Source organism: Prorops nasuta, unplaced genomic scaffold (assembly GCF_024137725.1).
Source record: "Prorops nasuta isolate Cenicafe-Biocafe unplaced genomic scaffold, Cenicafe_Pnas_1.2 PNAS00004, whole genome shotgun sequence".
Lineage (NCBI taxonomy): Eukaryota > Metazoa > Arthropoda > Insecta > Hymenoptera > Bethylidae > Prorops > Prorops nasuta.
This window is the reverse complement of record NW_027116801.1, coordinates 10,012,008-10,039,358: the sequence shown is the minus strand read 5'-3', so window position 1 is coordinate 10,039,358 and position 27,351 is coordinate 10,012,008. Positions and strand designations below refer to the sequence as shown.

At 38.6% G+C, this 27,351-nt stretch overlaps 1 protein-coding gene across 2 annotated transcripts in view; it reads left to right on the top strand.

Moving 5' to 3' along the window:
- The window catches only part of LOC136773039 (serine proteinase stubble-like), a 71,379-nt gene that overhangs the window by 6,232 nt on the left and 37,796 nt on the right, over window positions 1–27,351 (top strand). Inside the window, exon 1 of one of the 2 annotated variants that reach the window (XM_066726375.1) lies at window positions 8,288–9,386. The exons of the other annotated variant lie outside the window; for it this stretch is intronic. The gene's annotated coding sequence lies outside the window, so the exon portion shown is untranslated. Of the gene's footprint in view, window positions 1–8,287; window positions 9,387–27,351 lie in introns of those variants that run through there. 2 annotated transcript variants of the gene reach the window in all.

Here is a 27,351-nt window from a genome sequence, read left to right as displayed (position 1 = left end):
CATAAACAATCCCTGCCCATTCTATGCATGTATCATTAAAAAGGCACAACCTACGATTTTCTCTTTCGTATCGTCTCTGATTCTTATCCATATATATATATATATATATATATATATATAATTTATTATCCCAGCGGCTACTGAAGCTGAAATTATTTCTCACATTGAAAACCACATGTATATTGTATACACATTTGTACAAGTTTGGCCCATTTCGAGATAAATAAGCTCCCTGTGGAGTCGTAAGATCAATCACTTCACTTTCAAAGATATTCCTCGATTCGTCGTCATTGATCCTTTACAATTTTTCTTTGCATCGAGCAAAAAATTGTTATTTCTATAAAGAATTTCCACCATGGGCGATTCTTTCTGCAGAGAGATTTCAGTGCATTCGTGGCTCAAGATTAAATTGTTTATCGCAGGCGAAAGAATTTACCGATTTCCTTAACAATAAAGAATACCACGCCAAACTTGTTAGGCGCACGATACGGCAAGAGACGGGACTTCCCGGCGCAGCTTTACAGAACGGAACGGACGTTTCTCGTTTCCTACTTTTTAATTGGCCGCTCGTTGATAAATCCGTATGATTTTAATTGAGTCCAGTCGGGACCAGCGTGCATACATATATATATATATATACACGCCTGTTATAATAATTGAACTCGGTGTACAAAAATATAAGTTGCGTAAATCTGAGTAACATCAGGCGTGTAGCATGGTCATCGCGGAATCCCCTCGTAAAACTGCGAATAAAAAGAAATAAATCCATCGGTCTTAATCGGCGAGCAGAAAGAAAGTAGACGGAGGTGAAACGTGTCTACGAACGGTTCGATCGCACAGATGCATTTAACAGCATCGGAATAAGGATTTTTAATCGAGACGAGAGGCAAGAAGGGGCAAAACGCGAAGAAATGTTCACGTAACAAATATACATTGATTCTCACAGTCATAAAAGTAGTGGAAGAAACGTGAACAAAGTCGATTTACTATTCCCAGCTACTATTGATCATCCTCTGGTCGTCCCATCTTAGAATTCCTTTTTACAATTTTCCGGAATGCCTTGGCATTATGGACGAGCATGAACCTTTAAATACGAAGTTTATATAGGCACTAAAATCTACTCTACGACATTTTCTATGCAATTTTTCTTTAATAAACGCTGCTAAAGTTATTCTCTGCCTCGCATTAAATTATAATAACCGTCATAAATTTATTGACTCGGTTTATTCAGTAATTTATCAAGATTGACCGATATTCCAATCACTATTGCGAGAAATGATCAGGAAACATAGGCTTAGCGAAAGAAATTTGTTCAGCGATGTGTAAAAATGTTTTTTTTTCTTTCAGCGAACGAGCTTTCCTTTTATAGTACCATTAACAACTATAACGAGGTAATATTAGACACAGATTAAACTCGAAGCTAATTTGATCATTAATTACAGTGTCTGTAAAATGAGCTTTCTACCATTATCAGATATTTGAAGAGAGTGCGAAGTTCGAGACAGGAAGAATGCTTTGATTCGTTTGTTCCTATCGTTTGGGGACAAATGAACAGTCAGTCAGTCAGACTCTGCGATGCTTGATAATTGAGAAAAGAGAGAGTAGCTCGGAGTGATTGGTCGACCAGCTGGCAACGGACAGCGGTAGGTATTGCGTGTACTTGTGTTGGTGTGTACCCGGCTAATTCTCTTTTATAAATAAATTCGATTGGTTATCGGGGGACGAGTGGTTGTTCCTCTGTCGGTCTCTCTCTCTCTCTCTCTCTCGACCAGGCTGCAAGTGACCCACTTGTAGTTGTATATCGAGGAAGAGGTGAACGCGACAACTCGCTTAAATAAGGAAGGAGCATCGTGGAGGAGCGGTAATAAATAAGCAGTCGACGAAACCGCAGCGTTCCGAACAACAGGAGAATGAAGAAATACGTATAATAATACAAGTTATGCCTGCGTGCATCTTCAAATGTTTGCGATAGAGAAACAATCGAGGTCCGCGTACTTTCATCACAAACGAAAAATTCGGAGCGACGTTCAAAACTGGTTTCCATAACTATTTTCTCTGCAGTGTTGCAAAAGAATTAGAAATGTAAAAACAAAATTCTCAACAAGAGAATCGTGGGCTTTCATCCTGATTCCACACTTTGATATTAGCGTTTGCGAAGAATGAAAGTTAATGTTAAAATACTGAAGGCTGATAGCTGAGCAAGTTCGTAATTCAATACTCGTTTATGTGTGAAAGAAAAGCGATAAAATTGCTGAATTAACTAAAAGTATTGTAATATATCACCTAGAGTAATTTGTAGTAATTTAAACATAGACAATATTATAAAATATTAACACGATATTATTTTCATGCAATAAAAATAATGTTAAAGTTAATTAGAAAATATGTTTGAAAGTGCTATACTTTTAAGCGAGTCAGTTATATTAATAATTCTATATAAATACTAATTATTTTCCCTATTTAAATTCTTATAAAGGCCATAACAAAGTTTTCGTATAAAGTTGTGGCAGAGCAAACGGAGGAATGCTAAAGAGGGGGGTAAAACGGTGCACCGTCAATTAGGAACGTATATAACGCAAGATTCGGCCCTGAGAAGAGATGGACCAGAATTAACCGTGTGCTCATTCCGATCTTGCAAGTTGGAGAGTTTGAGAGAGTGACATTGGTGTCGCTTTAATGGTTCGCCTTTATAGCGGTACAACTGTGGTCCGCCTGTAACTTTTGGTTCCGCGTTAGCTTTACGCATACAAGAGTCCGGATCGACAACTCGGAGGAGATACTGCACGGCGTCCGTATAGTCGAAACAAAGAAGAGGTGGAATTTGCCAAAAGATTTGCATAGGAGCCACCGTATAGCAATGGAGGAGGGGGGGGGGGGGGAGGGAGACACTTGGTTTTGCGAATCGAAATCCTCCAACCCCTCTACCCTCTACGCCAGCTATAAATTATCATTGTTAAAAATGACACGAGCGCCTCGCTCGAATTTATGCAATCGCGCCAAGGACCGAGATCCCGGGGGGCTTATCGTTAGCTTCGCGAGAAACAGAAAGAAGATGGTCTAAACGAGACAAAGAATGGGCGGGACTGCGAAATAATTTGCATGGAATTCGGAGGGAGGCTTAATTTCTTTTTATTATAAATAAATAAAAATCAGCGTTGAATAATTAGACGGTATTATAAATAACAATGCTTATTAGATATTAGCCGTGGGCGTTGCGTATAGATGGATGGAACAGAGAATAATAATGTAGGCTAATGAGCGAGTTGTTAGCTGTAGGGAAGAAGGGGGGGGGGGAGGTGATTTTATCCACCTGGCGAACAATTAGTGGGAGTCTATCGGAAAATGGGAAACCATGCCACGTCGACGTAATTATGTCGTGTATGATTTATCCATAGCACTGGTGTTAATTGACCCCTTACCTCCCCCCCCCCCAAAGTCCTTTTCAATCGCAGATCCTTCAATGAGAATCATCGAACACGTGCTCCTGTGGCATTACGCGCTCCTATGATTTTTATCTTCTCCCTTTTTTTGGTCCTGCCTTTATAACCAGTCACAATTAACGAGCTACGTTCGGGGCTAACCGGCAATTTCGTACATTCGTATATATAGTGCCGCTGGGAAAATGAGGGAGGAAAGAAGAAACGTGAAGAGGGTGTGGAGGGATGGGGGGGGGGGGGGAGGTAGCAGCTTCTAACATATCCAAGATATACTTTTAGTGCTCTCCCTTGGCCCATCAATTTGCCTGGCCGTGCTTATATCCGCTTCGATATTACGTATATATACCATCTATATGTTACTTTTATAGTGTCAGATATATATATACTAACTTACCCTTACTTGCGAGTCGTATCAAAACTAATACAAGTCCTCCATTTGCCCATTGATTATAAATATACATATACAAAATACTTTTAATATCAAAGCCCTTTCTGATAATAATCGCATACTACTTTCCACATAATAAATAAAATTAATTAACAACTGTTCATCTTCCATAGATGAAACGTTCGCGAGGATTTTCACCAATCCGTCACGTGTCGCGATCTGTCACAATGCGCGAACAGAATTTACGAGAGGATTGCCCTAACCGAAATAACACAATCCGATAAAATAACCTATTTAACCTGTATAATAAGCCGAACAAAATAATCTCGACTATATCGGACGTATAAATGCATTTCCAGTCTGAATCGCAACGATTTATAATATAGTTACGAAAGAAGCACCCTGCGAATTGCTTATAATACTTATCTTCATCTGGTATATAACAGTATGTATCTCGTCTCACGCATCAGCAATTAGCAGGTGTATTTAATACAAAGGACCACGCTAATTAACGCGAATATTTGCAGATAACCAAAAATGTATTAAGAAAGCGTTTAAAGGAAGTAGGCCTGACACGAATTCTTATTTCAGCCTGAAAAAATTCTTTGTGCTTGGCGAAAATATAACGCGATACCGTTTTTCAAATGGGACGCTTGAAATTTGTCCTCTCGATCGAACGATCAGATTGGTGTGCTTGCAAATATAGCGAGATATAGATTTATGTATTTATTTGGTATTTTGAGCATAACGCGTGGATGATTAATGATTCGCCGAGGAAATTTTAGGAGAATAATAGTCGCTCGGCGATAGCTTAGGTCTTGCAAAGATGAAGATAAAAGGAAGCTGAGGTCTTACTCCTTACTGGTAGGTAAGTAATATCTGGATGTGTGTGGATGAAGAGGCCAGGCATTATTTCTTAACGCGACTGTCGGCTACGAGTCCTCCTATTTATCATTCGTTGTTTCTTGCGACGTGCGCTGTCCGACATCAATACGCTCGTTGGAAAAATGATTTATCGATGGCAAAATTCTCCAGCTTGAGGCAGCGGACCATGTTTTTTCCCTGATAGACAGCCGTTCTTATTTGCCAGTCTGTGCTCTTTAGTTTCCCCCACTGACCCCCTTTAGAGCACACCGAGTAAGTCATTAGATAACTGTCAGATATGCTACGACTACTGAGATCATATTACCACTGTCGCTACTGATATGCTAAATATTATCATAATAATAATTATATTATATGAGATGCTTGTTGATAGAAGGCAATTCCCCAAGGATTTTTTTCTAGCGGAAGAATAATAATTTAACGCTTATGGAATTTTTAATGCAAATTTTTTATTCTTCTCCTTACGAATTAATAAATATTCTTCAGCATTTAAACAGGTGTTGCAGGGGTGAACCACGTACCCTGGAGTGAGCTTTATCAAAGATCTACTTATCTACATGCAAGTTTTTTATAAACGTAACAGGAAAATTTTCACTAAAAAAAAAAAATGTTACATTGTAGAAAGTAAAATAGATGAGATAATGTGTCGTGGTAGATGGGGCTTACAAAGGTTAGGTGAAAGTTTCCCGTTATTTTTTAAAATAGAGCTTTGTGATCGTTACACGATAGCCTCGAGACTTTACAAGGATTTAATAAAATAATTTTAATATCACTTAGTGAAATGCAAACTTTGAAGAAAGCTCGAGTGACGATACTTGATGAGAGGAAGACCTCTTTCCGTTATAGGCTAAGCTTATATTAAATAGATTGACGATAATTTTCATTTAATCCAGTGGAAATTAAACATTTTTTTTTATATTGCTTTAATATAATTTTCAATGGTGAATAAATTTAATAAGAAATAAAAAGATTTAATGCACTTTTCTTTTATCAATTTTCCCTCCTAATATGAAATATATTTAATTGCAATTCAGACTATTATTAAAGGAAAGTTGTTTAATATTAAAATGTGCACAAAAATAATAATGATTAGGAGCACAAACACTGAATTGATTTATACACCTCTCAATTGTCACCTTTCAGTGTTCAACACCCTACAGCTAACGCTGTAACGAATATTTTCTTAACGTATTTGGCAACGTATGATAAAAGTCTTTTACCGCAGACAGAAATGAGCCGTAACCTTTTCCACGTGTTTATTTGCACGGAACAGTGAACTAGCGAACGGTCGTACTTTATACATTTCTCGTTCTGATTGCTGTTTAGCAACACAAATATCACACGAAGCCTATACAAATATTCAATACACACATATGCGCTGTGAATGTTTATGTCAGTACAGGAATATTAAAAATACCAATATTTCACCATTTTTTCCTTTTTCCAATCTCCTCTTTTGATCTTTCATACATAAATCCTTGATAATGATCCTGGAAAATATTTGTAAAATTTATTAAAATATTCTTATTTAATGATAAAACATTTTCTTTCTGATTCTAGTACAATATTTATCAAGTTTACTATAAAGGTTAAAAATTGTATTAAAGGATGAATAAAAATAAAAATTTTGAATTTTTAAACGTGTAGCCTGATCGCATAATTCCAAAGCTATGGAGCTATCGTTGCTTGCACTCGAGACGCCACTCTCACCAGTTTTTGAAGTTTTCGCTCTACTTCGCCAGTATAACGAGCATGAGCTTCCACAGTGCAACGTAAGAGATTTGTTGAGCTGTATATTTCATACCACATATTCTAATATTTACTGTCAGAATTCCATTCGAGTTGTTTGTACCAAAAATAATCGTATTAAGGATGCAGTTTGATCCAAACCAAAATCTAAACTCCATTTATTTCTAGTATAGTCGAATCTTAAATTAATCAAAGATTCGGTTTAATCGCTTAGTTAAAAAAGACAATTTTTCTACTTAAAAGCACATAATATGTCTTGATCCTGCCACGTACTCATCTTCATCTTTTGTCTGTATTGCTCTGACTTTCATGGGCTATATATGTATATAGTACATAGCTATAAAAGTATTAAATTTACATTAATTAGAATTGAATGGCTATCGCAAATATACAACAGATCAATGACTTGATGAATACTTTATATTTTTACAACATTTAATTGAACGTTGACCAATATACAATAAATACACGATGCTTTTATCGAATCGTAAAATCCAGGTTAATAAAGCAGTTTGCTTTTACATTACTGGGTTTTTGAGAAATTTAGCATGAAAGGTGTATATCGATGAGGGAAAAGTTAATTGTGATTGATTGCTCGGTGTTCTGAGATTGTCAAGAAATTTGTCACGAAGGGAGGAGACGGCAAGCTAGACAGTGATCAAAGCAGTTAAGTAAAGAGGAGGCCGTCGGCCTCGGTCTGTTCTCCAAGAGGTCGACCCACTTCGTTCAAAGGCGAGTGGAACCGTACTGGTTGGGAGTTACGAACATATATGTACAAGCTACATGCGTAAATATACTCGATATCTCTCTTGTATGACAATTTCACCCAATCTTCCCCCCCCCCCCTCCCCTCTTTTTATTTTTCTCACTCGTTCTGTATACTATATAGGATGAAGATACGAGAAGAATTTCTTATTCACAAGTTGGCTACCTATTCTCATCAAAATCGAACCTCCTCCTTCTTATATTAAGCTCGCACTGACAATTTTCTTATGTAAATCATATTAATTATATTTAACATCTGAAAAACATAATTCTTATTTCTCAAAAACACTACCATCTTCATCCTTCAATATACAACACTTTTTTAAGTGCACTCTGGCAAAAAATCGACATTATTTGATATCTTATACAAAAAAATAATTGCTTTTCTTCGCAATAATCCATTTAGAAATCTGTAAACAGCGCACAATTATTAAATATCACGCTATTTTCTTTAAAAAATTACGACACTCGTAGATAACTTTGCAACCCACGACATTTGCCTCAAATATACATTTCTAAGTTTACAATTCCTCAGTAACAACTATATTAAGCTATTCTTTCGCAGTTTAATGTAAATTTACAACGACAGTCGTGGGTTACAAAGTGGCCCATAATATCTTTTCTGGTCTGACAGTGTGTGGTGTCTGCGTTGTATTCGAACGAGTAAAAACAACATAATTACAAAATTAAACTAAAATAGTGACGTTAGGGTGAAGGAGATTGCACGCATACTCGGATGAATAATTTATCATTGCACAATATAGTCGTGCGGAAATTCCCAGTTATGTACAAGAATTTGGAATATAAAAATTGTTAAGACGAAGGAAAAAATTGAGAAAGAGGTAGAGGGGGGGGGGGGGGGGGGAGGGTTGGAGGGGAGGTGAAGAAATGCTGGGGCGGGAGACAGCACGTGGTTTCCAAAGGCACGCGGCTCCCTACTACCCGAAGGAAGGTTTTCTCGTTGATGCTGGACGCAATGAGGCGATCCTCTTAGGCTCAAAGCGCGACCGGTAGTCGTGGAGCGTGCACGTGTTGCCCGAGGTGTCCCGAACCGACGGTGAACGTGGCCGGCCGTCGACGCCTCTACGGCACAACCACCACCACCACCACCACCACCACCATCATCATCGCGTCTTTCTCCATGCAATCGCGAGAGCTTCATCACCCTGCAGCAGTGTTCCTACAGATCTCGATCAAAGCAACGCGCAGCGCCGTCACGATCGCGATCACGCCTCCGGCCTATACCATATATCCTCCCGATCCACCAACACCTTCCTACCTGCCACTCATCGACCAATTAAACTCTCCAAGCGACCCTCCGAATCTCCGAGATAAGAAACAACGCGACCACTCGCATGGCTAATCACGCTTTATCGGGAAACATCGGCTATCTTCGCCTCGTCTACTTGGACTAATCGACCGAACCCCCCTCCCCCTCCCCCACACTTGATATTCCGCAAATCGTATAGAAACCTATAGTATGTCTCTATGTGAATTTTCTGTGACTGATTTTCGTGCAACTCTTCGTTATTATTATTTCCTAGCGACTGAGATTCTGATGCAATTTCGATCGATGAAGGTTTGAAAAATCGTCTGGATGGTGGTTTGAGAGGGAGTGCGGGGCGGAGAGGAAAGGAAAGCTTAAGAGAGAGAGAGAGAGAGAGAAAGAGAGTCGTTGAAAAGTGTCGGGAAGCGTTTTCGATGATTGGCATCGCGTTGGTCGAATCGGTGCTAACTGTCATCGTTCCTCGATGTCGTGATTGCTGTCAGCCGTGCTGCTGCGTCTCGTGGACACTCGAGCCAGGATTATTATCGAGGCAGCGCTCATCGACTGCTCCGGGTAGATCCCAGGATCTCCTCGTTACGTAGGTCGCAGCGTGACGTTTCATCGGACTGATTTTCTCGACTTCGAGGAAAAGAAATTTTACATCCTCTTAAAATAGAGTTTCCGCAGTTTCTATTTGTCCATGTGCAAGTGAGCTTTCGCACGCGAGCAGGGAGCCACATGCCTTTGAGAGAAGCGAACATTTCTTCGGAACCTCTTGGAGGAGAGTCCTGCAGACTTACGCATCCTCGGAGATGATTCATCGGCCATGACGAAGGGCTGAACGCGTGACTGGCAGACCAGGCAATCGCTGCAAGGAACGATCAGTCTCAAATCGGTGAGTTCTGTTTTCTCAAGCACCGCTACGCTTTCTTATTAACGCCTTCTATGGGTCCACCTTACTTCTTATACTACGTACATATATACACATGTATACTCTCCGCGTAATATTTTCAACTCCCACTATTTTTCTCTCTGCAATAATTTATACAGACTTTGCGGAGAATTTCGCACCCTGAACTGTCGCGATTCCTCCATTTTTCAATAACGTGTAGTCCTTGTGTTTTTTGTAAGAAAAAATAAGATTTTATCCCAAGTATCAGAGTCAGGATTTCCTTCGACAAATCGTGCTGCATAGTCTCGTACGAACGTTTTTTGACTGCCGGAAATTTGTAACATAAAAAAATCATTGTTTATCGTTTCCTGGCGAAAATCCTTCGCATTAATAAACAGCGCTCGCTGCTCTCTAATTAGACACCAGCGAATGGAAGGTTGCAAGAGCAGTGCTACGGTATAACCCGAGAATCCTTAATCAGAGTTTACATTTAGACTTCACGCATTGGTAAGCGTCTAATTACCGTGATACTGCGTGACTGATTGTTACGTAGAGAGGATGGTAAACGAAGCAATTGATTCCAAAAGGAGGAAATCATCGAAAGATGGGTTTGCCTCGAATAGCAACAATTGTTTACAAGGACATTGCACCCGTATAAAGGAATATATATAATAAAATACTTATTTTTGTAAAATTATTTTCAAATTTTCCCTCTCTGGTATATCCGGCATTTTGGCCCATATAATTAACAGTAGCTATATATTATTCTCTTTACCGTGATACACATATGTGTCTCAACAAACTCGTATTTCACAGATGACCATTCCATACGTGACGCGAGCAGAGACAAGGTCCAGGAGTGTTTCTAGAAATTTAGAATTTTCCCTTTAATTTCTCCTCTTTCTCGACAGATTTAACATTTGGTTCAACCTCCGTCACCCATATATTAATATACGACAACCTGATATCATTCCCAACTGCGAGAGTGCTTTGGACAGAATGCAGAAAATTAAAACATTTTCAAACACATACGTTACATTTGTAAGTGAAAAAAAGTAGTTTACCCTAGGAAAAGAACCTTGAGAATTTTTTGCGAGCACCAGGTGCATTTTCCAGAAGAGTAAATGGAGGAGAATGGAGAGTAAAGAAAGAAATAAGGTGCAAATGAGAGAGTTTGGTCGTTACGAGGCTCTGGGGTTAGCAATGATCGTAAGTGGGAAGTGGCTTTCGTGTGGAATTAACGTGCAGAAATTGTGGCAATAATTTGCGAATCGTTGGGATGAGAGATTTGTTCTTTGGCGGTTGGCGGTCGGCCTGGACCAGCCAGCGCGGAAGTGCTACACGGAGAGCTGGCGCGTAAATCGAGAAATTATCAAGAAAAGAGTGGAAGTAGGCGACTAGTAGGAGAGACAAAAGAAGCGCGTAACCTACTTAGGGAGCCGCAATGAAGAATAAACAGACGAAAGCGCGCTGTTAGCGCTATTCTAGGCATTAAAGTGCAAACAATAATTTTCCTGTCGGACGACCGCTGGCAATTAGCACAGATCATTATGATTAAACGCCCGACCACCCTGTACATTTGCGCACATGCGCACTGTGCACCGAGGACCTCGCATTTCCAACCAGCAGTATATTATGTACCTCCAAGTAGGTTGACTGCTCTACCGGAGCTGCGCCCCCGAAACCAACGGAACTCGATCACTTTCACTGATTAGTCCGAGTGATCAGCGAAACCCCTCCCCCTCCTTCTCCTCCTTCTCCATTCATCCGTTCATTCCTTTCTTTTCCTTACTCACTAATTTTCCTTTCCACTCAAATTTTACATATTTAACACTAAATGAAACATTTTATGCGAGAAATTATCGGAATTTTTTTTTCTTATTCTATCTTTCAATTTCGAGCAATACATTTCATTTACAGCGAGCGATCTTTGTTTGCAAGATTCGATTAAACTGCAATTGTCGTGGTTTAGTATCATATTTTTTTACTGTGTTTTAAATTTGTCTATATTGAATATAAAATATAAAGGCAAATTTTACACGAGCAATAATTGGAATTTTATAGTTCTTTTCGTCCGGATTTACTTTCTCTTTGCTTCAATGTCGTGCAGTATTCTTCATTTCTTACGAGTCATCGTTTATCGCACGATTCGATTATACTACAATTATCGTGGTTGTACGATCTGATTTTTACTATTTCAAACACTTGCTATACAAATTGGACCGTCTCAGTCAAGATTTCGGCTATAAAACATTTGTCTGTATCGCAAATTGAACAGACAATGAGGAATTTGTTCGACTCGACCTATTAAGTCAACAGATCGCAATGGAGCAGTCGAAATAGAAGAAAATAATGCTCGTTTCTTTCGGCTCTAATTAGTTTCTGCGCGCTTTCTCGTTTCGAGTCTCTTTAAATAATGAGCCAATCCGTGTTTTTTGCGAGGCTCGGGCTAATGGAATTGGCAAATTGAAGGTCCATTTGCTGCTTTTTAAATAATAACGACACTCAGTAGAAAAGAAGAAAAAACAGATTCGGTAAAAAGTAAAAGAAAGCAGAGCTTTATTGGACCGACAAATTATTGATCTGAATTGAAAAATGACGAATATTAAGAAATTAAAGGTTAAATCCATACTTTAGAGCGGTCGAGTGCCGACCGAAGAGAATCTGCATGATTTGTAGAGAGAATATATTTTCTTACGGTATTCCTTTAGAATGAATTTTTGCATTCTTCGCTCCCACTGCAATCTGCACTTTGCACACTAATTTGGAATTTTACCGTATTTTACAGATTGCACTTCAATATAATTCCAAATACAGACGGTGTGTATCGACCGCGGAGCTTTTGGCATTGAAATATTGCACGAGTGATTTCTGATAAGCCCATTGAAAACGCATGCCGTATTTAGAAAGGCGTCGACGTCAGAGTAAAATTTATAGAAGCATTCAAGTATGAAACGAACAGCTCTGATCTCTTCTGATATGTACTGGAACACCTAAAATGATATTGCCCAATCGAATCGCGAAGCTACTGTACCACTATTACGAATATTTCTTTCCGCATTCCCTGTGAATTACACGGATCGTTGGACTACCATTCGCAATTATCGTCTACAGTCAAATCAACTTGATTGCAACTTGTATCAGCTGCAATATATACAAGACTAAACGAACGCTCATTGTTCTTGCTAAAATTCCCTTCACGATTGATTCGCAGTTAACTAAGAAACGCAGCTTGCGAAGACAGTCTTGTTGGATAAAGGATGGCACAATTGTTAAAAAAAAAGCCTTTGTCTATATAGCTGGGTGAATTTAATTTTCTCGAAATAATTAAAAAATGCTTTTTCACAGATGTAAAGAATCTAGTGGGATATATGTACGGCATAACCCAATTTAACACATACAATGCTGAAGATCTGGTGCAAGAAGACTAAGTTGGAGAATCAAGTATCGAATAATTAAAAGTTATGTAGTTTCGAGAGGAATACAATTAGACACCACTGGGTTAATTATAAAAGGTCATTTGTGCACCACACTAATAAGGTCACCTTTAATTATCTAAATATAACTATCTAAATTTGCACTACACATTCTTATTAACAATCAATACTCATTCGTAATCATTAACCAGAACCAAAGAGATTTGATTCGCATCAGTTTTGGCCCCCAGAATATTCCTAACTACAAAATACATTGTACCTAAAAAAAAGGTCATTGTTCTTTCAAAAATTCTCTTCACGATTGATTCCAAACGTGCGAGCTATGAGAGCAGTGTACAAAAAAACTTCATCGAGGAAAAAACAGCACAATTGTTAAAAAAAATAAAGGTAGAGGAGCATTATATATAAAAAGGGATATCGGAGCGCATCCTTTAATAAAAAATAATTGGTGCATAGTTAGTGAGAGAAGGAATCACGTTTCAAGGGCCATTAAATGGAAATCGAAGTGAGGCATGAAAGTATGCAGATGATCTTATTGGTGATGCATTGCATGTGGTAACTGGAAGGCAGGTTTGAAAAAAGGGTGGTGTTCGAGGGAGAATTAAGCGTGCATGTGTGCCAAAGTAGCAGTCGGCTTCGGGCAACCTTGTTTTATGAGACAGACACGCACGGTATTCATACACCGTGGCACGGGCCAGGAAACACACATATATTTTCTCGCTTTATCCTTTATATCTATATATATATTCCTATATGTAGTGCGCAGAGTCTGGAGCCAATACCGAGCGGAAGATGGAAAAAGGGTCAGAGCTCGTGCATCTGCCTATATGCATAGCGTCTACAATAGTAATAAATTCATCTTACCGATTTCACACTGCATCTGATACGACTGCCGAGCAAATGCTTCGCATCGAGAGAATTCCCGAGCATTTATCACAATTTACTTTCCTCCTTGGATCGATTCGCGCACCACACTCTTATAACCCCATAAAATTTCAAAAAATGCAGAGAGAGAGAGAGAGAGAAATTAGGTATATATATATATATACAAGCAGAGAGAAGCTTTATTAAATATGGAACACGCGACGAGTCTATTTGCCAGACACAATCGAATTAAAATATCCATCGGTTCGCTTTGGAGTTTGCCAAGAGCAAATAGACGCTCGTTTGGAGAGACTATATAGTAGAGACTCATAGAGAATGTTAAATGGATCAAGGTATATTGCTGGGGAGCAAAGAGGAGATGAAACGTGTGACAAATTTCGTTGTGACAAAAGAGGTGGAATCGAAGGGTTTAAGTGCAATTTAATTTCGGTAGGTCAGCTTGATTTTGTACCTGATAGGAGAATTATACATAGGGGGGGAGTATGAAGTACGATGGAGTAGTAGAGAGTAGGTGAAAATGCAAGCCACGTCCGGCTGGTGACTTCCCACGGTCGTTGTCTCCCATTTCACTTGGCAACTTGCTATAGTTCTTATAGGTCTCGACCTGGACTAGACGAAATGTTAATTATTCGCGATGATACCAGCGTTATTAGGCTTCCACTCTTCAGGTTCTCATTGTCCACGAATACCAACCTGCCGCTTATTTCTTCTCACGGAAATCTCAGGGGTTTAGCACGTTTACTACCGTGCCTATAAACGTGTATATATATATATATATGTGTATATATATAGTTAGTATATACCAAACAACTGCACTTTACACGCGAGCCAACCACCACTTTGCAACTTTGGACTTTGCCACTCTCCTATATCCCAGTGCAATTTCATGCTGTAGCTGTTTATCTTATAAATATCGAGAAAACTAGCATGCAGCCATCGAAAAACAACGCTGGATTATAACGATGTTGCAAAGTTTCATTTCCGTCGCAGAGTTTCGAATAACTTCTGGATAGGCGCCTCACCATTGCTTGATAATTTATACGTTGATTTATCACTACTCTTTAATTGCGTTTTTTCCCATATCCGAAACTGGGTCTTAACCGATCAATTAGTCAAGCCAAATGATTCATATAGTTTGCAGGAACGAGGTGTACTTGTTAAAAACTTTTCTATGAAATTTCCATCATGCAGGCCAATGAAAAATTAAGTTAACGAGCATGGGGAACAAATAAGCTTGATGAAATAATTGCGTCTGCATATATATATATATATATATATATATATAGAAATTCTTGGAAGGCAGCGAAAAGATTTTTAATTGCTCGAATCCTTCATTTTGCCCAGCCAATTGCACAAAGATTGAAAATGCTAGATAATTTTGTTCCAGTAATAAAATAATTAAGCTTGGCTATTATATAGTTAGTTTGCTATCCATAACCACACGTTTAGCTAATTCCACTAATGTTTTTCTTTACGCAGCAGCAATAGTCCACTGCTTACGGTTTCCATGCTACGACCATTCTCCGTTATAACCGCCAAACACTTGATTACCATCATCGTTGTGACTACACGACCAGTGAAATTTTCATAACACTCTGTCTTTGACTCGTCGTCGAAACTTTAACCGTTTGAAAAATTTCACTTTTAAAATCTTGTGTGAGAACGTGTAAAAAATTATACAGGGATATTTATGTGTTTACTTTAGATTGTATTAAAAAATTAACATATTTCTACAGACGTGGTATCAAAAAATTGTGAAAGATGGCGAATAAACGTTACGTCACGAGGAAAGAAATCTGATTGAAAAGAGATTGACACAAGCAGCTCGGTATACATCGAGTAGAAGAGTTTTGTTTCGTACAAATAATGTCTTATTATTTTATAATTGCAACCTTAAAAGTATTCTGTCGAAGCATCGTGCTTTCTTCTTCGTAAATCGAGAAAAGTTAACACACAAGATGAGTGTAACGGCATTCCGATCGATTATAACAGAAATTCTTCGAGTTTCGAGTGAATCGCTTTATTAAGCGACAACATTCGACAGTCGGAAAGTTTGTGTTTTACGAGAGTTTGCGAAAGGACGTGAAATTCTTTAAGATTGAGTTTCGGCTCCCGTTATGCGATCATTACTTTTATCGCACTCTATACGCAATTCGTTGCTTTTACATGGCCGTTAAATCGTACACTGCTGTTCGACTAAGAATCTCGTCTACTTTGGCTCTGTTTTTTCTACGAAGAATCGCGCATGTATCGTTATGCCCAGTCGGTCCATTATAACTTTTCAATGCATCAACAATAAAATCTCTAATTAAGATTCGTATCACAATTCTGGGAATCGGCCACGTACCACTACAGCTACTATACACTGCTCCGAGCTACTGACGTAAAATGCAAAGTAAGTATAGGCTTGATGGTGAGTGTCGTCGTCTAGGAAGATACCTGCACTGTGAAATTATATTTTCTCTTGGGAGGCAAAACGTTCTCGGTTATAGTACGCCAGACAATGGAGAGGCTGTCGAGAAAATTCTGTCTCGTTCGACTAATAATTAACTCCATACCCAACTACTAATTAATCATTCAATGCTGGAACAAAAGCTACGAGGAGATTGATCATTCTTATAAGAAAATTGATAGTGATTGAATTGTTATTTCAGAAAATTTAATATCGAGTGGATTAAAACGATGGTATCTGCAACATGTGTTCCTGACAGAAAATATATGTAAGAATCAATCTCTGATCCGAGAGATCGAATGGATTTTTAAACGATCCACTCTCGCTCGATCCATATCACCCTGTGGTAGATGCACGAGAGATGGTCTCCATTTCAATTTATTTGTTATTTACAAAAGGGATGCACTTATATATATATACAATACAAATAATGCAATAAGCGATACACATGATTATAAACTTGACGTTTGATGCGTTATTCATAGAAGGATTGTCAGGTTGTTATCAATGACATCGATCAGGGTCCACCACTGACGATGTATTCTACTTTCTTCGTACGTGTGTTCTTATATATATATACAAAAAGTTTGCATTTTCATTAGAACCCAAACACAACGAGACGCGTCGCCACGCCAGAGTTTAAGATTTCGATTTACGATTACCGATTGGTTTTTGGGACGGTCCACTCCTCGCTGATTCGTATCTTTGTGATAAACTGCAGCATCAAGTTTCCTGCAATTACCATATACCAATACACGTATATAGCAGATGCATGTAACATTGTTGGAGCAGTCTAATGGCTATTACCTTAGATTCTGCACGCTTTCTCATTTTATATTCATAGCCACATTGTTGAAACAAGACCTGCTAATTTCTCATATCCATTTCACCAATATTTTTTCTCACGGTTTATCATAACGCGTGTATATACCTCTCCGACGCTCGCTTTCGTAAATCGCTAATCAGCGGAGAGCTATGATTGATCGCTAGAATCGAGGAAAAGTGTACTCGTCGACGTAAATAAGATTCAATATAATACGTAGCGAATGAGTAAACGATAGGTATTACATATAGCGAGTACCATATTCGACATTATTAATTTAACGCGACTCTCCGTTAGATCACGCGTATCGAGATTAGTCGAATTAATAACTGTAATTATTTACATCGCCATTTTAATGCACTTGCTCTACGAGGTTCATTTAATATACCATTCGCTTGACTTCAAACATCGAGGGAAGGTATTGCAATGATTATGATTTATCGAACCATTAAAATTTCATAATATTTCATTATTTGTCCAATTAAATCTCTTTTATTTCCTGTATCCACGACTTGGTCCAGTTGCCTCGGTCTAATTTTCTCCAAATAATTACAATTTAACTTGAAGTATTTCATTTTAACCACGTGACAAATCTGGTGAAATGTACAGGGTGACTCATTTTAATATTTATTCTCGATTATCTTACAGGGAAGGGAAGATGGATGAAAAAGTATACAATTATACATGCGCGTTAATTTTGGGTGAAGTAGAATACGCGGCCTCTACTCACACACACGCGCATATAGTCGTTCACCTACTGGAACTCAATTAGAAAGAACTGTTGAGCTTCCAAATGAAATGATAAATTAATACATACATTGAGTTTACGAACATCTCAAGATAAGCCGCAATAATATCCAATGAAAAATAAGCATTGTCGCCTAAAAAACTGAAGATAATTTTCGTGCGATCCTCAAAGACATTTCAAGGTCAAACCATTATCATCATTTTACGTCTCTCTCGAAATCATACAACTTAAATTACCTTGTTTTTCATCCACCTTACTTTTCTCATGTGCATAAGAAAATCTAGATTATACGTTAAAATGGGTCACCCTGTATATAAACGACTGATGATTGATGTCGGTGAGAAACGAAAAAGGGGGACATTAGTATAATTGGGGAGTTAAAAAAGGTTTAATATACGGAAACGAATAGGTCAGGGAATCAACGCAATAAACCATATATATATATACTGTTCACGGTTACTCGTGTATATTATAACCGTTGGCAGATGTACGCGACACCCTGTACAGATAAATAATGCTCCGTGACGTCGGCACGCGTTTACAGAGGCTAAAGTGGGTCACTTTTACCCCCCGTAGCAAAGCCGATCGCGATTCAGATCGATATCAGGCTACAGTACCACATCGATCGAGATCCACTGCGGTCAAGTGAACGCGATCACGAACTCGTGTTATTTCTTCTTCCTCTTTTTTTCTCCCTACTTATGTATATATATATATTATGTACAAATACCTCGGTTACAACGATATACAAAAAAATATCTTTATTTTTATCACACTTTTTTATTTCGTCGCTACAGTTTCCAAAAATCTCGAATCGCAAAAGATTAAAACGATCTCCCGACGCTTAAAACTTGCCTTCGGATAAGATTTACACGAGCGATGAAGATTTTTATGCGAGAAATTGTGTAGCGTGCGATGGTACGAGTGAGCTGTTGCATCAGAGATCGCAGGTCGACGAAAACCACTATCCTTTGATTTTTGCAGATATATCGTACAGCAACCCCATGTATATGTTGCTGTTGCTGCTAGCCAACGTATATACACCATAATGCAAGAATTATTGTAATAACCGTAGGTAGGAAATGCTTCTACGGTTGTTGCGGCAAACTAGCGATGCATTCCGATCGACAGCTACATCGATCAGATTCGTCTACCTTATCCAACGATACGAAACCTATCGAATCTTCCTTTTCCATCCTCCCCATTACTCTCTTACTATATATATACCTTTCTTGCCAGCACTTAACGATGCCCAATCATCTTGCACACGCGATATTTTCAAAAATTTCCACGGCTATTGATAATGCACGTGCTGCGAGCCATTTGTGAAATTTCGAAAGTAAACAACAGATTTACACTCTATCTTGCTTTTTCCATTTAATTCTTCAACGAGTAGAGCTATGTAGCTCAATTGCTGCTAATTTCTATTAAACCGGCTGAGCGATTGGGACGGTAGAATGTTGTATGTACTATGTTCAAATATGGCTCGAGAGAGAGAGAGAGAGAGTACTATTATTATTATTATTAAACAAGGAATACAGTCTCCATTTGTACATATATAAAATTTAATATGCACTAGTAAAACAATAATCTATCTCGTGATATTAGAAGATAGAAAATTATACAAGTTTAATCATAATGAATACTTATATATAGCAATTTTATAGAGAGAGAGAGAGAGAGAGAGAGAGAGAGAGAGAGCTTAAAAACGCGCGAGGCGTTTAGGGACAAAGGTGGATTTCACGAGTTTCCGTTAGGTCGGAAGACCCTTTTCTAGCTGTCATAGATATAGCAGCCATAAATTTAACCGAACGAGCAGGCTGCTCTAAATGGCAAGGGAAGATTTCTACCGGAGCAAAACGCTCGCCACTCAGAATGCCACCTTGCCAATCATCGATTGAAATCCGCATCTCTGGACATATAGATATAGGAAGATACTCGTTTGTATGAGTCCGCACTCCGCAGCCGGTAGGCCGGGTAGGCGGATGCGAGATTTCGCCACTCGTCGATTGAGCCTCTCCCCCCCCCCCCCCCCCCCATCCCGCCGTTTTTTCATCATCTTCGCGCGCGTTCCTTATTCTCTTCTCTTTCCCCGGGCACGCCGGCGACGAGACTCAAACGCCCATGGCGTTCACCCAACGACCTTCTTTACCAAGATCCGTCATCACTTTTCCATCGGCCGTCGCTGCTGCCGCAGCCGCTGCCGCCGCCGCCACCGCCCGGCCTCGATTGCACTCGGTCGATGACTGCGTTGGTTGGTGCTGTTGGCCCTGGCCCTGCAGGTTTCGCCGCCCGACTCATTGCTTCGGTCCCAGGATTCTGGTACCCGACCCCTCCCCCCTCCCTCTCCTACTGCCCCCCCCCCCCCTAACAACCGGTCCACCTCACGCACAAACACAAACGCACCGCGAGAACACACTTCCCTATATATTTGCCCACTTTTCCTCCTTCCCCTTACCAACTCCTTCACAACCTCCTTCCTTATCCCCCCACCCACCTATATATATATATATATATATACTACTACGCTTTTCAATGACCCTCTTGCGAAAAAGTTTATATCCCTTTTATATATATGTATATATATATACCTACGCGTTCACTCGACAATTTCCTCCAAAACGCTTCAACGCTAATAACCTTTCTTCCCTCCAATTTTTATCGACCCCTTTTTTAACAGCCTCGTAATAAACGACCCGTGAAACCCGTTCCCAGTTCAGAAAACAGATTTTCTATGGATACTTTCTATTTTTTCCCCGCTAATACGACGTTCTGCTTGCTCGATCTCACGGACTCCAGTGGAAAATTAAGGCACCGCGGGACTCGAATCTATAGACGATCCGTCAACATGCTTCGTCTATTGGAAGACCATGATAATTGGAATGATGCTATAAAAATTCAAGTACAGTTCACTTCAGGGTGTTCTGTACTATTCGAGAGATTTAATTGAAATAATAGTTATCGCAATATATTAATCGTCCTTGTTCCTGCATAATTTCATATTCGTATACACTTGTCACGTTCCTGGAACATTTCACATATGGCACGTATACATTGTTCGAAGCATTCCAGGAGATTTCCTAGCTTTCTCATTGTCGTCGCGCGCTCACTTTTCAGCAGCTGTGCGCTACGACGAACGGGGAAAGAGAGTATGTACAAGCGAGAGACTGAGGAAAGAATAAGAGGTAGGAAATATAAAAGGAATGGGAGAGAAGAAAACGCATCGCATCGGTCGAAACGACGACGAGGATGCCATTTTCTTTATCACGGTTGACCTGTGTTTCTTTTTCCCCCCAGCGATGATTCCGCTTACCCATCGACCTTCTTAAGCAGGATACGTCGTCGGCTTTTCCGTGCATCGTCCTCGATCTCGAAACGCACTCGACCTCTCGTATCTAACTGCGAGATGACGAAGCCGGCCGCTTGTGAGAAACATGTTTGGGTCAGTCGAGATGACACGATTCAGATACGCCTTGATTTGCACCGATTAGTTAACGACGTGGAAGCGCGCGCGCGCGTGCCATCATGCTCCACCTGCTATTCCACTTGCTACCCGCTACCAAATACCATCTACGCTGTGTATATACGTATGTATATCGTAACTCTAATTCCTTTTTTTTGTTTTTTATCTCGGCACAACTTCTTTATTGATTTTTCTAAAAACATTTAAAAATGCAATATTTTCTCAGCTTTACGTATCTTGAGCACTTTGCTAATTTGACAAAGTCTCTCGACTCTTTTATCAATGAAAAAAGTTTACTTGATATTCCTCTTGCTACGAGTTTCACGTTACAGTTAAGCACTTCTACAATATTCCATTTTAATTTTAATCTCATTATAGCTTTGTTATTATTGTTACGAGGAAATTATGAAAATGCATATTTTTTCAGTTTTACGTGTCCTGAGTAATTACTCATTTTTGCAAGGTATCTCAATCCCTTTATCAGTGAGAGAGCTATATTTAATATTCTACTCTTGCTACTCGTTTAACGTAATACCCATACCACGCTTATTCGATACATTACCACGTACAATATTCCATTTTAATTTGTATCTTCAAACAGCTCTGCATCCCATTTACCATAATTTATAATTATTAATACTACATAAAAAAAATATATTTTTTTTTAATTTTACATATTCCAAAAAAATGCTTATTTGGCAAATCCCTTGACTCCTTTATCAATGCGAAAAGTATACATTAAACGGGAATCGGGTCAGAGCTATTTAATTCGGAAATGCACACGCGCAATTAGATGGAATCGATACGGCGTTCTTGCCCCACATATTTATCCCCGGGATGAAGCTTTTACGTATCTTAAAATCTTTAGTGCATAGTATAGCAATGCGTTTTGTTCCGATACATATTACAAGCATTGCAAATTTTTCGCATTCCAGAGGAATTTCGGTTTCTAATCTGCAACTAGCATTCTTTGGGAATACCGAGGAAGAGATTAGCACTTAAGATTATTGTAAAATTTGGTTTGGGGGGGATATGTTCGACACGTAACGTCCATTCACCCGATAGAGCCACGTGCTTTCTTAGCAACATTTTTTCACCGCGATGAGATTTGCAAGCATTTATAATCAGCAATGGCAATGCCGAGCAAACAGTTATCGTGCCAAACAACGCTCGATTGGATCGAAATATCAAAAATCAGACATCCCTCTAGCATGATTATTCTTAGATCGAACCAGATTCGCCTAATTATGGCTAATTATCGAATATAAAGGCCTCAGTCTCACCACGTGGCACTGCAGGTGCGAGAATCGTACAGCAGGGCAAAGATAAACAGACAGAGAGAAAGTTAATGATTCACGATAAGCAGAAGTACGAGTGCAGGATTCAAATCTTCTGGTCAAAGGTTGCCATGTAGAGTCTCGTCCAGGAAGTTGTTACGCAACGTATTCAGAATTACCTGCTTCCAAAACTTTCCAAAAGACATGCTATTATCGAGGCTGTATATTTTCTAATTAAAATAACAGTAAAATGTTAAGCTGAACAGCGAAAATTCCTTAATAATATTTCTCTTGTACGAAAAGCGATAAAGAATAGTTAGGATAATTAATTGCAGTATTATTACAAGAATTTAGTACAGCAATAAGTTACAAACGCTGAAAATAAAATGATATGAAATATAACAGTTATTACACCGTAAGGAAAAAATAATAGAGTAAAGTTTACTGAAAAATATAGCAATCTGTATCGCAAACTTTTTTAATAATAATATAACATTGTATTAAAATCATACAATATTTTCTATAATTTAATTTTTATTAATTATTTCAAGTTGATATATCGTAATAATTGTTGTTGCTCTAGCGACTTTATAATATCTAAGCTTTCCCATATTTATACAGGAAAGATTTGAAAACTATAACCTTGGTCTATATACATGCGTGTAAATGTGTGTGTGTTTACGATTTTCATATATTTTCACACATGCCATGATAGTGCTATATTTCCAAGGGTATCGCCCAGCACGACGAAAATGAAGTTTATGTAGGTATGCGTATAGTGTATGCAGCGTTAAGCGTGGATTGTGCGGAACTATAAAATTAAATAACTTATTCGGGATGTGGCAAGGTTGCAACATTGTTGAAAACACCTTGAATAAGACCCGGTAATTTAGCTAAGGACACGCGTGGAGTGTGCAGATTGCGATCGTGAACGTTCGCACCTCTCTTCTCCACTTACACATAATATTCCTGATGGTAACTATATGCACTAGTGGTAGTTACGACGATAGTAATGCTGGCATTATAAGTTCTTGCTTATTCGTTTAGAGTTCAACAGCGTGCACGCATAGTTCCTGGCTGAGTATGCAGTAAGATTAGTTTCGCTAACAGGTGAAACGTAATAAGATAAATCTGCAAACCCAACGAATAAAGATTATTCCCCTTGATAACTATCGTAATTCGAAGGAATTAATACAAGGCCAGCAGACGAGCTTATAATAATAAAGCTTTGCGACATTTTTAATTAAAATTTCACACGCATTTTCGACATCCTTCCGGATTATAATGGGGATCATAATCACCGTCAAAGACTATTGTATTCTGTGTCCCAACTACGTAATAATCTGTATAGCACACAGGATGAAGTTTTTCACCACATTACATCCTACAAAATTTACATTTTCCCTTCAATTCTCAGAAACCGACGGGTTTGCAAAATAACGATAAATATTTGAGTCGTGCATTTAATAAATACGTAAAAACAGTAATGAACGATGTTGCAAATTAATTATTACATATTTATCTTTAACGAATCTTTTTTATTTATCTCTGTGCTGAATTTAACAAATTTTTGCAAAACTGATATTTTTATGAATTATTAAGATAAATTAATTATCACGTAAAATAATAAAATATAGCAGTCTCGTTATTAAATTATGCTGATTTGGATATAACAGATTAATAAACGTTATCTAATCTTTGATTATCCTGTAAATAATTCTTTTGCACAAAATTTTGATTATCATTCTACGCGGAGAATGTAAAGCAGGTACTCTTATAAGTTTATTACGGTATACCGCAACTTTGTACCTTTTCCACGCACTTGCATATTCGTCAAATCTACGGCAGATTTATAGGATTATTCTCAACTGCAGGGAAAGCATAAAAAACTGCATTGAATAAGCAAGTGGTTGGTAGGTAAAATGACGTTAAAAAAATTGAGTTTTTTCCGGTGAGTAAGAATTTTCAAAAGGATCGCAGTTGTGTGTGTGTGTGTGTATGCGAGTGTGAAAGAGAGAAGGAAATTGCAGTTATGCAGAGAAGGATACTGATTAAAGTCTCGCTCGGTGAATGAGACGCGGTGTCGCGGGTAAAACGGCACGGCAGGTTCACTGTGCAGGCGGGTGGGCATCCACCGATACTTTCACTCACTTCGGAATCATTGAGAAGAGGGGAGGGGGCACTCAGGATGGCTCGTGTCCGCAGTCACGAGTGTTCGCGTGTGTAGACGGAAGTTACATATTCCAGTTACGTCGAGGGAAGACCTGCAACATAAACGACAGCACAGGTACTTTGCATTCCCTTTGCGTTTGTAAACTACCAAAAATCACACACGATTAAACACACGTGCCACACTATACGTGCATGTGTATTTTAGCCTCTCTTCGAAAATACCAACTTGTAATACAGGCAATCCAACTTGCTCCACGTATATCCGTCAATATGTTCGCTGCTCGTGACGTCTAGTGACGTCATAGCTTCTATTGGAGTTGTAATTTACATTTTTCAGGATTTATACATATTAAGGAGCAATGTGATGAAAGATTAATTTTTGCGAAAAGAGCATTCAATTCCTAGGGGCAGTAAGTCGATTTACGATGTATAGCGAAAGTCTCGACACTTTTTTGGGCAATGTAAGAGGTTATAGGGTGTTCGATAGTTGAGTTACATTGAAATTTCTTTATTAAAAGTGTGGCCATTGAATCCAAAAATATCTCTTTATTGGAATCGTCCGTATACTGCAGCAGTGCCACAGCTTTTATCAAGGACGAGTCAAAAAAGTATAGAGAAGTACAGAGCAGTACCAGTTTCCCTATTGCATCCTGCACTCCCTGCAGACTCAATGCTTCAATGGTACACGCAATAGTCAAGGAGATAAACGAATTGTCAAATATCATGATAGAATTGGAAATGACAGAGCCTGTACCAGGATTCGAGCATCCTATCCTACCAGGGAAGATTAGTTTTTTCATTGAATCGCAAGTTTTAGGGGACCGGCCACAAATATTCGAGCCTCCTACCCTACCGGGGGCAGATTAGTTCTTGCATTCAATCGCAAGTTTCGGGGGACCGACCACAAATAACAGATGCCAGCCCCAAGTAGAGACAGCAACAGGGAGATGCTGAAAAAACACCTGATGGACGTATCAATCCGATACCACGCTGTCGGATGGTGTTGACCCCACAAAGACTGCAGAAAACGTAAAAAATATTTTTTGAAGCCACTAATATATTATTTCTAACGAAAAGGCGAAAGTAAAAGTTAACTTATTAGCAGTAATATCATTAATCCTTGGTAATACGAAGGATGCCCAGAGGGTCAACAACAAAGAAATTTCATCCAAATAGATGATGACGTCAATGGTCTACTAATATGTCCTGTACTGCCACCTATATTATCCGCAAAGAATTAATTTCATTTTGTGCTGCAGCAGAAAGAATTTCCACATAATCTAAACGCGTTGATAATTTACAAACCAAAGACTAAGAGTCTAATTTTGTAAAACACATATCTGTTAAATCAGAAAAGGTATAACAAAGTCATACAACTATTGTACCTCGACTCTGCGAGTAGCCATAATATAATTATATAAGTATGCGACATTGTGTCAAAACAGCTGTTCCAACGTGAGGTAATCCTCACTATCGGTTACCCCGAATCCTTCCTATTCATTACATTCTTGCCGCTCGGAGTGTAATTCTATCGTTTATTGTGCTGAGATTCGCAAGAGCCCAGTCCTCGACTCCACTGACCCAGACGTATCACGTTCGCTCAGCTAAGTTGCGACTCTTTGGCGACCGTGGTTTGTCAGTACGTAACGCATAAATTCACCTGGAAATATTTTCGTTCGGAGGACCAGAGAAACTTTCGGTGAAAACTTTGTTTCTCATTTTGTCTTTCACTTTTTTATTCCATTTATTATTTATTAGTCAATTCAGCTGGCCAATCTCACGCTGCCAACATAAATCATGCGGGTGTGTGCGAAGTAATAAGTCAACATCGACCCGCTTAACTTGATTCGTATCGCGCGACTGAATTAACCAACTTTATGAATTAATTATATTTTATAATGAACTATTGTCTAAGCGAAAAATGTGCGAGGTAAAATTTCTATTTACAGAGTTAATTTTTATAAAAACTGCACGTTTAATGATAAAATTATAAACTAATTTTTAAAATATAATACATATACGATTTTCATATATTTACGGAGTATACGGTTTATATAGGAACGAATATTCTCAAAAAAATGTTTCATGGTGGACTTGAAAAAAAAATGTAGAAATACTTTAATTAAGAATAAGAAAATTTCACTTTTAACCATAGGGGATCAAATTAATGGAACTAACGAGTGCATTGCTCTTGTTTCGTGCAGTCGTTGAATCATCCACTTACTCATATATGTATATAGATCTTTCGATCTCGCACGAAACCTTCTTAATCGGACACACACACTCAACACTGCTATACCTATATATATATATATATACACCATGCTACAGTGCAGATTTTTCTGCATTATACCAAGGTAAATGTCCACAAGACTACGAATATAATGATAGATGTTGAGCATGTACTTTCACCAAATTAGCACTGAAGTAGTCGTAGATTACATCTCCTTATATTTTCCATTCACTATTCAAGTATTCCTCAACAACCAACAAAGTAAAATTCAAAAAATTTAAGAGCCATGGCCCACGTGATAGACTATGAATATATCTGGCCAATTTATTACTGTTCGAGAAGCTATAAAATACTTTGAGACAGCTGGCAATTATGCTACAGCATTCTTTCGAGAAAGTTTGAAGAAGAAAGGAAAAAAACTGTGATCGTGTATAATAACGCAAGAACATATATACGAATTGATTGTTTTTGTGGAGTG